Source organism: Mesoplodon mirus (assembly GCF_964341445.2).
Source record: "Mesoplodon mirus genome assembly, chromosome: 6".
Lineage (NCBI taxonomy): Eukaryota > Metazoa > Chordata > Mammalia > Artiodactyla > Ziphiidae > Mesoplodon > Mesoplodon mirus.
This window is the reverse complement of record NC_138982.1, coordinates 97,190,577-97,205,968: the sequence shown is the minus strand read 5'-3', so window position 1 is coordinate 97,205,968 and position 15,392 is coordinate 97,190,577. Positions and strand designations below refer to the sequence as shown.

The following is a 15,392-nucleotide window of genomic DNA, read 5'->3' as shown; positions in this document are numbered from 1 at the left end:
AGAAGAAAGAAGGCCATGTGATGACAGAGGCAGAGATTGGAGTGATGCAAGGATTTCTATGTCACTCTGCTGTGGTTGTTGCAAAAGCTATTATCAATATTCCCATCAGGAAGAAATGGATCTATGCAAGAAATTCAGTGTTTAAATACAGAAATGAAGAACGTCGGCAAGGAATAACTTTTTCCCCTTTATATCTTACAGCTAAAACATAGCCTTTCTGCTGCCAACATTGATATTTATCATTATCTTTTTCTTTTTTTCTTTTTCTTTTTTTTTTTTTTTTTTTGGTTACAGATTTAATGAAGTCTGAAAGGCATGTACGATCGTGTTCAGAGATAGGGAGGCCCCGCCAGGCTCTCTCTCTGCACCTCGATAGAAACGATGTGGATGTGGTGTCCAGGTACCAGGCCCAGCACACGGGGTTCCCCGGCAGAGAAGGAATCCGACGGCTCGAGGAACTCCTGCGCCGAGCCCAGGATAACATTGCAGTCGCGGTTGGTGCAGTGTCCGCCCATCTGTCATGCGAATGCGCATAGTTTTGTTGAGCAGCGCCTCCAGCTGCTGCCTAGCGCACGTAGCCGGCTTAGTCCTCGTGCTCCCCATCTGAGTCCTTTGCGCTGGAGCTGCTTTGACACCGGCTGCAACAGCCATTCTCCTCTCGTAGCAGCATGGTTGGTCCAGCTGCAGCCATTTGTTCCCGGGCCTCCTCCAGGCCCTTCAGCTTCCTAAGAACCTTCCGGGTTCGGTGGTCTGAGATCTCGCGAGCGTATCATTATCTTTTTCTTAAATTTAAAAACAATTCTATTAATGTTCCTTTCACTGTATCAGATTAGTTGTGTTGGATGAGAATAATAATGATAGATCGTTATAAGATGCCTTTATCAAGTTTTGTTTTATTTTGTTTTCAGCAGACTTAATGAAGCAAATCAAGATTTACCAGTCCCCTGGATACTTCTTTACTCTTTAGCAAAGGGATTTGAATTAACAGTTACTGATGAAGAATGACAGAGCATTTTGGTTAGTGCACATAAAATTGTTGTTTGTTCAGGTTATAACAAATACAGTTTAAATTTAATTTCAAGTTTCTTCTTTCTTTTCTCTTTGAACTTTTGCTTTGAAATTCTTCTCATGGCCAAAATGCTTTCCCAAATTGCATAGACACGCCATTGCTTCTGAGACCGAATTAGCCTCCGAGGTGGGCTCACACAGCCAGCACCACCCAGGCCTGCAGGCCAGTGCTAGTTTGTAGCAGTGTCCAGGGAGATATCAGCTTCCTAACTGATTTTCCCCTCTTCCCAACCTAATTATTTGGAGACCTTCAAGCTTTCCAGAAATATCTGCAATTAGTCAGATGGTGTCTAGGGCTTTGTTTAAAATTACAATAGAAAATTTATCAAGACCATTTGGTCTAATCTCTCTCATCATCTTCCCTATAGATTTTTCCTCTTCTCTCTGGAGAGTTAGAAATGAGCTGTCATGATTATTATATAATTACAGAGAATAATAACAATAATAATGCTTGAAATTATTATTACACCATGAATAAGAATGATATGTAAAGATAACTCCTTGTCAGATTTAGAAAGATTTTCTTCCAGAAGCTCAAACAATGAATAGTTATTATCTTTACAACCTCTTTTTGCTGATCGTGGTTGGAGCCCTGGTTTTGTAAACCAGGGGTCATGAGTTCATACTTCAATAGAATGTCAACCTACATCTAGTACCTAAACAAAATGACTTGTACAAAACAGTAGTTCAATAAATATTGTGCATGAGTTAATAGATAAATTAATAATAGGGAAAATTGGGGGGTAAAGATAGATTATATTTCACTATAAGTAATCTCCTTTTTAAATTGTTTTTGGGCAGCTTATGTGTATGTAGCAAATATCTGGTTAGGCAAAGTTTAAAAAGAGAAAACAGAATGTAAAACTATACTTTGAGTTTGATTTCTAGTTCTGGTATTTTTCTGTGTCCTTGAATAAGCCACACCTCTTGGAGTTTCAGTCTTCACATTAGAGTTTACGCACACACACGCACACACACACACAGAGCATTAAAGGTTTTCTTTAATCCAACTTTAAATATAAACTTGAAAGCCTCTAGTCTCCTATCCTTAGTCTTATTTCCATTCCCGTCTCCCCAGAATCAGCCACTTCATACATTTATTATGAATTCTTCCAGTCACATACAGGAATGTACACATATGTGCATGAAAAAATATAATATTGTGTGCCTACAACTTTTAAAAACTTGCACAGATGCTATCAAACTGTATATAGTATCCTGAAACTTGCTTTCCCCCTCCTCACTATAGTTTTCAAGATCTGTTCTTTTTCTTTTTAATATTTATTTATTTATTTTTATATTTGGCTACGTTGGGTCTTAGTTGTGGCATGTGGGATCTTTTTAGTTGCGGCATGGGACTTCTCTCTAGTTGTGACGCATGGGCTCAGTAGCTGTGGTGTGTGGGCTTAGCTGCCCCACAGCATGTGGGATCTTATTTCCCTGACTAGGGATCGAACCACATCCTCTGCATTGGAAGGCAGATTCTTAACCACTGGACCACCGGGGAAGTCCCTTAAAGATCTGTTCTTGATAATATATACTATGTTATAGCATATATTATTTGATTCTCCAATGCATGACAAACAGCATACCTTAGCGCTTCAGAGAAAGCATAGACTCTGGAGACACACCATCTGGATTTGTAACCTAGCTCTACCATTTATTGCTGTGGCATCTTTGGGAAGTTACTTAACCTCTCTTAACTGCCTCAGTTTTCTCACCTACAAAATAGGGATTATAATAGTACCTAGATCATGGAGTTGCTATGTGAATCAAGTAATTTACCAATCCTTCAGTATAGTGCCAGCACATAGGAGGATCAATATATGTGCTTTCTAAATGAAAGAAAACAACTGATGAACGTTTTGTTTTCCATTTTTTACTATTACTAACAACGTTCCAAAGAATGTTTCATGTATATGTTCTGGTTCTTTTGTGGGAGTGTTTCCTCAATAGTGTATTAGATATGGAATTGTTAGCTTATAGGGTTTATATGTTTCCAATCTTATTAGATTATCTTGAATTGCTCTCCATAGTGATTGTACTAATTTATGTTCCTACCACTGTTTAAGAATTTCCATTTTTTCTTTATCCTTGCCCAACTGAGTATTATCAAACTTCTCAAATTTTGCCAATCTGATTCATGTGAACTGGATTTTATTTTTGTTATTATTTATTTCCTTGATGGTAGGTAAGGATAAACATCTTTTCAAATGTCTTTTGGACATTCTGAGTTCTCCTTTTGTGGATTGTGAATTCTGCTTTGCTAGGCATAGGAATCTAAGTTTATTGTTTCCCTATAGGAAACATGCACTATTCCCAAATAACTTCGTGAATCAATCCCATTGATGCGTAATGACACCTCAATTATATAACAAATTTCCATAAGTGCACCCATATTTGTTCTGGCTCACCATTCTGTTTTCTTTACTAATTCTCTCATCAATATCACCTTCAAATTACAATAGCTTTAGAAAGATCTTGATGTCTGGTGGGACATTTTGCCTCTTTCATTTTCAGATCTGCCTTAGCAATACAGTGTCTGTGACTCTTCCATGTAGATTTGAAGATCAGTTTATATAGGTCCATAGGATACCTTGTTGGGAAGTTGTCTGAAGTCCCATTTAACACTTGATTAATTTGGGGGAAGTATAAATTTTTATGATATTTGTGATTCCCTCTGAATTACTCTCCATTTATTTAGTTATTTCTTTATGTCCTCAAAGAGCATTTTGTAAGTTTCTCCTGAAGAATAAATCAGAGTGCATGTGAACACACAAAATGAAAAAAGGAATGTATATTTAAGTATTGTAATTTTAAAGGAACTGTGTATAATGAAAATACACAGGAAAATCCTCAATATATGATTTTGTTCAAATACATTTCCCTTTGTCTTCAGTGAAACTTTTATCAACTCTTTGCCTAAACAGTAATAATATCGAATCTTATTTTTTCCTGTTTTATTTTTCCAGCCCATATCATAATAGAAAACTTATGAATAGTGAATTATACAGAAGTGAGCATTCAGTAAAGAAAAAAGTAGGATATGTAAGCACCTTGAAAAATCATATCCCTCCAAACCAGGACTCAATCATGAAGTTTTTGAGAGGGATAATTTAAACAAAATGATTGAACAAATGCCCACTCTACATATTTACTTTATTTTCTCTAACTCTACTTTTATGTTCATTGGTCTTTCCTTCTCGTATCTTATGGACTTTTTCATTTGTGAAGAATTATGTTTGAAATTTTGGAAGACGGGAAAGAATTCAAAAGCACAGTCCTTACCTAAATTGGAAGCTATCACTGTTAGTTAAATGGCATAAAGACAATGAAAAAGAACATCTCTTTTAATGACTAATATTGTAGGTTTCAGAAAATCTTATGGATTTTTTTTTTTCTGGTTTCACCTGTCACTTCCCATCATTGCAAGTTCTATTCCCTCCTTCAGGATTGACTCTCTTTTAGGGACTGAATGCTTGTGTTCCCTCCAAATTTATATGTTGAAGCCCTAATCATTGCTCTCCCCTGACCTGCCGCCCTCCACCCCACACACTATGTGATGGCATTAGGAAGTGCAGCCTCTGGGAGGTAATTATGTTTAGATGAAGTCATGAAGGTGGGGTCTTCATGATGGAATTAGTGCCCTTATAAGAAGAGACCAGAATTCTCCCCCACCCCTAACCTCCTCCCCCACCAAGTGAGGGCACAGCAAGAAATCAGCCATCTGCAAGCCAGGCAGAGGACCCTCCCTAGAACCTTGCCATGCTGGCATCCTGACCTCGAACTTCCAAGGATCCAAAACTGTGAGAAATCAATGTCTGCTGTTTAAGCCACTCAGTCTTTGGTATTTTGTTATAGCAGCCTGAGCTAAGACATTCTCCCATCTTTTGGTATCAAACCAACCTTCAGTGCCTAATTCAAGCATCATCTTTCTTTATGTGTATGTGTAAGTGTGTGTCTACAAATTGGGCAGACTCTATTTTTATTTATTTATTTTTATTATTATTATTTTTTTTGCGGTACGCGGGCCTCTCACTGTTTTGGCCTCTCCCGTTGCGGAGCACAGGCTCCGGACACGCAGGCTCAGTGGCCATGGCTCACGCGCCCAGCCGCTCTGCGGCATGTGAGATCTTCCCAAACCAGGGCACGAACCCGTGTCCCCTGCATTGGCAGGCGCACTCTCAACCACTGCGCCACCAGGGAGGCCCAAGGCAGACTTTATTTTTAAACACAAGTTACACAAGAATGAATTTTCCCTGTAAAAGTTGTGAGAAATATAAAAAGTAAAATATGGCACCAACCCTTTCTGCCCTCACAGATTCCTCATACCAGGAGTAAACACTATCATTTTTACAGCATGAAGTATTAACTTTTAGTATTTTTTCTATGAAAATGCCATTTCCAGTCCTTTCTGTTATTGTTATTTTCTCCTGCTATTTGCACATAGCCCTTTGTTACATTTTGTTTAATATTCAGAAGTGGCTTTACAATAAATTAAGGAAGCTTAATCTTCAGGAACACTTACTTGCACAGTCTCCTTCCAAAACTCTAGAAGTTTTATATGTATGTATAGTTTTATATATTTACAATTTGGGGGAGTTTGGTTTTTTTCAGTGCTTTCTAAATTGCATAATTTTCAAGGCCCCACAAAGCCTGGATATGCCCCTGCTTATACTATACTTATTTAAGTACATGACTATCTTCCCCATTAGAATGGGGAATGTTTTCTTGAATGTTCCCCCTGCAAAAAAATGTGTAGCTCATCAACTTGCTAATAGTGGGTGTGTGATAAATTTAAGATTAAATGAGCTTCAGTATGCCGAGGATTGTTTACAAGAGTCAGAGTTTTAATCAGGAGCAGAGAATGTAAGTACATCATAGCTTGGATGCTTTGTTTTCCCTGTCGTGTAGTATTCATTGGTAAATAAATCCTAACATGTTAGTTTCATTTTCCACCTACACACTAATCAACACATTCTAATTGGTATATATTGAATTCCTTCATTGAGTAGGGACCAAAAAAACCTCTCACTTCTTATACTTCAAGAAGGCCAGGTTAGATTTTTAGATCTTCAGTCTAGGAGACTTCCTCTAAAGCAGTGTTGTCCAATAGAACTTTATGACATGATGGAAATGTTCTGTAACATCTGTGCTGTCCAATATGGAAGCCATTACATTTAAATGTAAATAGCTACACATGACTAGTGACTACCATTTTGGACAGTGCAGCTCTAGAGGTTTATGAATAATGTGACTCACTTGGGAGGGTTTAATTAAATGAATAAATACATCACATAAATGATGAAAGATCAAATTTAGACAATATCGCAGTCCACTCTTCTGGCAGAAAATTTGTAGATCATGTTTAGCTGCATGCAAACTTGATAAAGGAAATCAACACACAGCAATGTAATGAATTGAAAAGGCAATTTCAAAGCAAATGTAAATAACGCTCAGTTTTTTAATAAGCTATGCTAAAATGAAGACAGAAGGGAAAAAAAATTCTTTCAAAGGAGCCAAGAATCCACAGTAAAACATCTTTCTCTTATTCAGCCAGAGAACAGAAGCAGAACAAGAGAGAGATTAAGAAGGCCTATAGGTATGCCAGAAATCTCATTGTTTCACTGTGTGCAAGTATTTACGTGGGAAGGGAGAAATAAGGGTAGTGGCTACAAAAACACTGATATGAAAAGGTATGAGCCAACAGAGACCTATGGTCCAAAACATTAGTACCACTGTTATCTCCCAAACCTCGGGAATTTGCAAATTGCACTATTTACTTTGCTAGCATGACAGAGGAAATATTCCAAATGATATGCTTACTATGGTCAGCACTCCAAAGTTACTGTTCTAATGATTCCTGTTTAAAAAAAATAACATCCTAGACCTCTCTTTTTTTGTAATTACTCATGGCAGGTTATGAATATAAATTCTTTGACAAGAAGATGAAAATATACCCCCGGGATGCAAATTAAATTACACTTCCCTGAAATCCTCATTTTGTATTATTTTAGAAAGTGCCTGCATCTGTCATTGCTATTTGCTATTTGCTCTTATTTCAGTTTTGATGGTGGGTTTTTGATCTAGAAGATAATCTTTCACATGCAGTTTTTGCAGCTTATTTTCACCTGTGTAGAGGTTATTTGGTGACTTTTTAGATTTTTAAACGTTGGTCTTTAAATACATGAATATTTCAGCATGAATTTCTAGCTGCAAAGGAGAAAAATGTATATCTTTTTGTTATACTTTATTACATATTGGTAATATTTTGTTGTTTGAATCAGTAAGCATGAGAAAAATCTCATTATTTGGCTACTTTTTTTATTTTTTTATTTTTGCGGTACGCGGGCCTCTCACTGTTGTGGCCTCCCCCATTGCAGAGCAGAGGCTCCGGATGCGGAGGCTCAGCGACCATGGCTCATGGGCCTAGCCGCTCTGCGGCATGTGGGATCTTCCCGGACCGGGGCACGAACCCGTGTCCCCTGCATCGGCAGGCGGACTCTCAACCACTGGGCCAGCAGGGAAGCCCTTGGCTACTTTTTTATAAAAGTGCACACAGCATAGCCTAAAAGCACAAAAGATTTTCTGTATGGGTTAAAAAATAATTCAACATATACCTTGCTTCCTAAAGGATAAAGAACATGGGGATAGCCATGATGTGGGTTCAGAATTTCTTCTTAGCTTAGCTTGTGGAATAAAATGAGTGACACCTGTTAGGCATCAGGACACATTGAGAAGCAGGGTCAGCGTTGTCCAGATGAGATCAAGTTACCTGATGGGAGAGTCCATTTGAGTTTTGCTTGTGTTTTAAAACCAATGTTTTCTTAAAAAAAAAAAAAAAGTAATATATGACTTTTCAAGAAAATTATAATACCAACACATAACTCTTGCTCCTATTTTAGTTAATTTCTTTTAACTATTTTTGTGTCTAGGCTTATTTTACATATCTTTAATCAGACATTTTCAATGCTTATTGTTTCACTTGGCATTAAATGACTCGCCTGTTTCCAATTGATTTATAATTTTAGAAACATTATTTTCTTAATGACTATATACTTGTCAACAAAATCCACAGTGTCTGAATGACTAACTCAAAGATTCAAGGAATTATTATCTAGTTTATAGATTATTCAGAACTCAATATATGAAATTCCCCTGCTTGTTACAATCTTTAATAGTAGTTAGTAAGGCAAAGAAGATGAACTCAAAGCAGTAAATTTCCTTCTTAAATACAATCTAGTTGATTCAGCTCTTTTAGACAGAAGGCAAAATTAATTTTGAAAACTAGCCTTAAATTCTCAGACTCTCACTCACTGTAGTCTCCCTAGTTCTGAGTTTTAAAGTAAATGGGAAGCAACTGAGAAGCATCTTCTTAGCTGGCAGAAGAGCAGAGGCATTAACCCTTGGGGATGGAGGGTAAGAGCTTCTCTCTCACCCTCCTGAAGAATGAAGTAGGACTTGGAAAGAAAAGCAGTAAGCTGCTGGTCTCAGAGTTTCCCAGAGGATATCGACTTTTTTTTTGAGGCACAGAGAAAGGTGGTCACACCTATCTTGAACATTTTAAATAGTCTTTGCCTCAGTAGGCCAGGGAAAACCAGAAGCCTGTTAAAGGTCAGAGAAACCAAAGAAAGGAAGTAATTTCAAGATGTAAGAAGAAGTCAACAGGATCAAATATACTGAAGATGTCAAAGAAATAAAGAGAAACTTTCATCAGATTTTGTAAGAAAACTGTCTTTTAAGGACCTCCATGAGAAAAATTTTAGTAACACTGTGAGAATAAAAAGTTCATGTAATTAAGAAGGTAGAGAATAGGTAAAGAATTAATGAAGGCAGAGGATATCAATTACAAATTTGAGTCTCTGAGATGTATAAGGAATTAGAGAAATAAGATAGCAACTATAGGAGGTAGCAGCATCCATAAATACCCTTTTAAGATAGATGAAGACTGTATTAGTTTTTTATTGCTATGGTAACAAATTACACAAATTCAGTGACTTCTTATAATGCAGTTATGTAGGTTGGAAGTCCAACATGGGTCTCATGGGACTAAAATCAAGGCGTCAGTAGGGCTGCATTCTTTTCTGTAGGCTTAGGGAAGAATTCATTTCCTTGCCTTCTCTAGCTGCCAAAGGCCACTAACATTCATTGGCTTGTGACCCCTTTCCATCATCTTCAAAGCTAGCAAAGAAAGTCAGGTCCTTCTCATATTACACCACTAACCTCACTTCTGTTGTCACATTTCCTTCTCTGACCTTTTTTCTGCCTCCCTCTTCCACTTTTAAGGACGCTTATGATTACATTGGGATCACCTGGACAGTCCAGGATACCCTTCCTATTGCAAGGTCCTTAACTTAATCCTATCTACAAAGTCCCTTTTACTAAGTAAGGTAACATTCACAGGTGTTAGAATTAGGATGTGGACATCGTTGGGAGGTTGTTATTCTGCCTGCCACAATACCTGCAGCTATGTATAAACTGAGGCAGAAGAATTCAGAGATGAGGAAATGATTGAATTGCTGAAAAGGGAAAATATAAGTATAGCAGCAAGTTGCTTCAGCAGTCAAGAAGGACAAATTAACCTGAGTCAGGAAGGGCAGGTCATCTTGTCTATCAATGGGACGAAGGCAAATACAGCTCATGCAGGTATAGATATAGACACAGATATACAGTTGACCCTTGAACAACATGAGTTTGAACTGTATGCGTCCATTTCTATGCAGACTTCTTTTCAACAGAACATATTTCAGTACTACAGAATCCGCAGTTGGTTGAATCCATGGATGTGGACTGCGGATGTGAACAGTGGGTATGGATGAACCTCGTGTGTGGAGGAACTTCGTTTATGGAGGGTTGACTCTAAATTACACATGTATTTTGACTGTGTAGGTCAGTGTTCCTAACACCCGTGTTATTCAAGGGTCAATTGTATATCTATATAGATACATAGAAAGAGAGGAAGAGAAAGAGAGTTACTGAAATGGAGAGATGTTAAAAGCTAGAGCTCAATATATGATCAGTGAAGGAGACAATGTAAGGTGAAGAGGTGCAGAATGAGAGGCTTCAAGTGAAAGTTGTACACAGTGTTTTGGGGTCTTGAAGAATTTTTAAAAGGATGCATAAAAGGATGGCAAGTGACATTTAGGATCCCGATGATCCTTAATAGGATAAATGTGTGGTGGGTCAAATCTTCATGATTCTAAATATTCTTTCAACAGTGCTCAGCCCAAGCAGAAAAATGGAAAACAAAACTCAGGAGGGGTGGAGGGATGAGAACTGATTTGTATTGCTTGGATGAGTGGCCTAAGCAGCTTGGAATATATTGATAATTAGAGCACTGAAGTTTCAGATGTTATGTTTGGTCACATCTTACACATAAAGAGGCAAGAAAATTTAGGAATTTAATTAAGGAATCTAAGCTCCAACCTTAAATTTTTATTTTGTATATAGATATATATTACTTCCAGAGTTAAAAAAAAATATATATATATATATATATATATACACCTGAATCCCAAAAGTGACTCACGAGAATATAAGGACATTGGCTTTGAATTCAGAAATACCTGTATTAGAATTTTGGCTCTCATTAATTAGTCATGCAAATTGATGAATTGCAGCCTTAGTTTTTCCTTATGTGTAAAATAGAGATTGTGCTTAATTTGCTGGGTTTTCAGGAGTAAAAGGAATAAAACATTACTAATAATATTTGGAATATAGAATATATTTAATCAGTTATTTTATGCTATTTTTATAGCAACATAAATGGAAAAAGTCTAAAAATCCTTATTATAATTTTGATAAATCTGCCTGACTGAAATATTGATAACTAGTTCCAAGAACTGCTTTTTTTCTTCACTTTTACATTTAAATGACACATTTGAGAGATTTCCTTTGGGTTTCACAGTAAATTGGCAAAGTAGTGATTTTACATTTGGTTCTATTCTTAATGTCTAATAGAAGTAAAATAACTTCTAGATTATTTCAAATTCACTGAAAACATAAATAGCAATAGTTTTCCAGCTGCAAAATTGATGCTGAAGGTACTTAAATGGCACATAGGATGTTGAATGCCCATAATCACAAGCTGATTCAGTGCTGCCACTTGGCTGAAAACATGAGTTAATGTTTTAAAGTAAGTAGAACTGGAGTAGCATCTCTCCTTTAAAGTCTGTTAGATTGCAGTGCAGGCTCTTTGAACAAGCACATAAGATATGATTTGTATCAGTTCCTGAATCCCTTCTGTGTTCTTCCCGATAACCCCACCCCGTGTGAATTTTAAGGATTGTACGTATACATCTAACGAACTTGATGAGCCTCTAGATGGCGCTTTTACATTCTTGATGATGTTATTAGTGGTTTGTTTTCTCCATGAATAGATTTGTAGGTGACACAAGACATATATACCATTTTCTCGTGAATTAACACTGTATAAACAAAATTCACATATTTCAAATACGTGCTAGATCTTGGAATATTATGTAAATGGAGCCCCACCCCCACTGTGGAAATTTGCCGTTAATGGAAAAGTTATTAAATTTTAACACTTGCCATTCTTCCTCCTCCCTAAATTTTCTGATATCTCTCAGATAACAATAAAACAAAAAAGTTTTGCTTGAGTATTTTTTTTGGTTAGAAAACGTGTCAGCATGTTCTCAGAGGTACTCCAGAGTGACACACCTGTCAACAAGGCTGCAGCAGTATTCACAGCTTTGCTTTCATTTAGTTAATGAAATACTTAGATTATGCATATGAACTGTTCCTGTTATTTTTTTACTGGTATCCAGGCTATGAACGTCATCTCTGCCCCTTTTATGGATCACCTTTCAAATGAAACCAATAGTACCTCTTTCCCCTTAGGATCCTAAAATGCTGTAATCTAGTGATAAATAATGGATAGAAATCCATTATACAGATCAGCCTGTAATCCGCTTTTTATCTCCTCCCATGCTTTTGTTTTATTTCTTCCTCAAATACAGATATAACTTAAAGTGGAGGAAATTAGTATTGAAACTGTATAGAAGTAGGTTTTTTTTTGCACAAATTTCCTTCCTTAACAAACTGTCTTGTGTATGAAAATCTCTCTATATGTGCTTCTGCCTTTACTCTGGATCCTGTCATTTCTCATTGCCTCAGGGACATGGCAAGATATTGAGTCCTTTCCTCTATCATTTCTCTTTAGCTTCTGTCCTTTTTACTAGCTCTTGGTCTGTAACATTCTCCAATCTTTCTCACCCTAAAGAATAACAAAGCAAGCTCTTCCTACAGCCCATCTTTCCTTTTCATTATGGCTTGTTCCCTTTTCTCTCTAACAAAGCCTTTGTTCTTGGAAAATAAGATACACTTGCTATCTCAAGTCCTTCACTTCCCATTAATTTTCAACTTGTGAGGAGGGCAGTTATCAGAACAACAGAAAGCTTATTTTAAAACACACTTTCTTCTGGCATATTGCATTTTGACATTTCCTTTGGGAAAGAGGTACTTCAGTTTTGAAAAATACTCCCTAGCCGATTATCGTGTGAGAGTCACTATCTTAATGCAATGCCTCACAGTTAAAACTGACCATTCCCCAAAGTCTTCTCGCTAAGATGGCTCCCAAATTGCAAACTCCAATGCCACTTTCCAGTCCTATCTTAGCTGAGCTCCCTGAAGCCTTTGAACTTCTTGACTTCTTTGCAATCCTTTCTCACAAAGTTTCCTTTGTACCACTTCTTTTCTGTTTACTGACTGCTGGTACTGCTGTTCCTCCAGCCATCTCTCTCTCTCTCTCTCTCTCTCTCTCTCTCTCTCTCTCTCTGTTCTTACAGGGTCTTGTGTATGCATAAATTTTCAGGTCACTACGTATGCCGACAAGTCTCAAACATGTCTGTCCAGGTCACATGTCTTTCTGGGGTCCTAGATAAATATCTGTTACTTCTTTATTCTACTTGGAAATAAATCCAAGTTTTGGTCAAATTTCAAATTATTTAGCTTAAATATTTTAATTATTTACCTGTCTCTCCTTCCTACTATTCTGTGAAGTCTTTAAAAGCAGAAACTATGTTATATTTATCCAGATATTCCCAGTACCTTTCACTGTGCTGGGTGAAGAATAAAATATTAGAAAAAAATATTTCATAATCACCTGTGAATATAGTGTATGTAAACTCTCTATAGAATGGTCAAATTAACACAAAAGCTTTCTATAGAATTCTCAATTAACAGAAGTAACATAAAAATGTCCTATGAGGTAAATGATGAAGAAATAGTTTAATTGAATTTTTCTGGACATATTCATGAGTTATAACTGTTGAAAATATTTTCCTACTCACCTAAAATATAAGAAATTATTTCATGATAATAGACAGTATTAGCCTCTCCATTTAAGTATTTATCAACCTCTTATGGAGGAAGAAAAACAGATTAAATTGAAACAGTCATAGTCTGATATAGGGGTCAGCAAACTACAGTTCATGTTGGCAAGACAAATGTGGTCTGTGGCTTGTTTTTGTACGGCTAACAAGCTAAGAATATTTTTTACATTTTTAAAGTGTTGTTAAAAAAAGAAAGAAGTAGAAGAAGAAAGAGGAGGAGGAGAAAGAAGCAGAAGAGGATGAGGAGGTGGAGGAAGAGGAAGGAGGGAAAAGAAGTAAGGGAACAGATTCTTTGAGTTGACCACATTCATCAGTGCCACATCAGAGCTGATATACATATAATACATTTATTTCAATCACAGCCCAATTCAAAATGATTAACTCAAGATAAATACATAACTATTTGTCAGCTCCATCAAGTAATTAATTCCATAACTTTTTCTATTAGATATTAGATATATCCAAAATATACTAGTCTTTCTTATACTGGACAAAAGTCACAAAGACATTATATTTTAGTATTTAATAAAAGCTGGGAAAATACTTAAGGTCTTCTATTTGTTAATAGTGTCTGTGCATATGGAAGTTGTTGAATATCACTGAAAACATTAGAAAGTATAGCTGGTCAAATAAACAGACAAACGCAAAATTTACTATAAAATTTGTTTCAGATTTTTACCAGCCATTCAATAATTAAATTTACTTATCCTTAATTTTGACATTCACAGAGTGTAGGATATAGATTTAAAAAATTAATTATTATATTTTAACAAATTAGAAATTACAATTAAGTGAGCCAAGATTCTTATGATGTCCTATGGAATGTAGAAGCACATATCATGCATCTGGTGCCATTTATAGCAGATTTTATCCACCACTACATAACCTGGGTGAGGTTTAGGGGAGTGCTTTTGGGGGAGATTTACCTTTAGCAGCCTCCTCTGTTGTCTAAGTCATTAAGCACTCAGGGAATTGCTCAGTTACCACCACAGTTGCATTTTTGCTATGCATCAAGCCCAGACCTGCATTTTCCCTCTATATCCTTACATGTTGTTTATTGAAATACCAACTGAAGACTGTGGCAGAAGAAGAGGCCAAGGAGGCATTCTGTGGCAAATTCAGTATCTTTGGCTCTACCTCTTCCTTCTTGTGTTCCTCTCAGTATATCCCTATCAATATCATGGCTATATGGTCCCAGGACTAACATTCTGAAGAGCTATATTTGATGATGACTTACATAGTTTTCAGAGGAAGGAGAATTTTTCCTTGTCTCCTTTTGCCTGGGGACCAATAGGTTTATAGGTGGCATATCTGCTTTGTGATTTAATTGGATTAAAATGATTATATAAAATGACAGATAAGTTGTATAAACCTAAATGTAAACAAAGCACTAAAGATTAGCATCCAGTTTTAGAATTATGGCAAAGGAAACAAAAATTGGAGTTTAAAATTGAATTAAAAATGAATGTAGAATCCAAGCTGAGTATATTCCAAGTAGGTGTGTTATGTCCAAAACAACTGTAAATGCAGCTCATCATATTGAAATCATGACAAAATTGAACCTATTTGATTGTTGAAGATTTTGTTACATAGGAGGTATACAAAAAGGATTCACTGTGGTTTTATGAAAGGGAAAGTGAAAAATATCAACTGAGGGCATAATGATTTCACCAAGAGTAAGAGAAGAGATAGCAGAATCTGAGTTACATTCATGGCACATGTGTCAGTGGTGTAAAATCTCAGAAGCAAAAGAAGACACTCACTATAAGCTTCTATTTACAGGCAAAAATGTATGGAATCAATTTATTTACCTATATTAGGAATAAGCATTTAATCATAGTAAAGGATTACAGAGGATATTTGAAATAATACAACTTCTCACCACAAAATATTTTCAAATATTTTAACCACTGGTGAGCATAACTCAAATGTATCCTTAAATATTGACAGTCACAGAAAATTTTATTAATT

General features: G+C 36.3%; 1 pseudogene across 1 annotated transcript; it reads right to left on the bottom strand.

Moving 5' to 3' along the window:
* Positions 1 to 262: 262 nt before the first annotated feature.
* Positions 263 to 691, bottom strand: LOC309806148 (N-alpha-acetyltransferase 38, NatC auxiliary subunit-like; annotated as a pseudogene). The gene has a single exon. The product of its transcript is annotated as an N-alpha-acetyltransferase 38, NatC auxiliary subunit-like (transcript).
* Between the last annotated feature and the right edge of the window lie 14,701 nt (positions 692 to 15,392).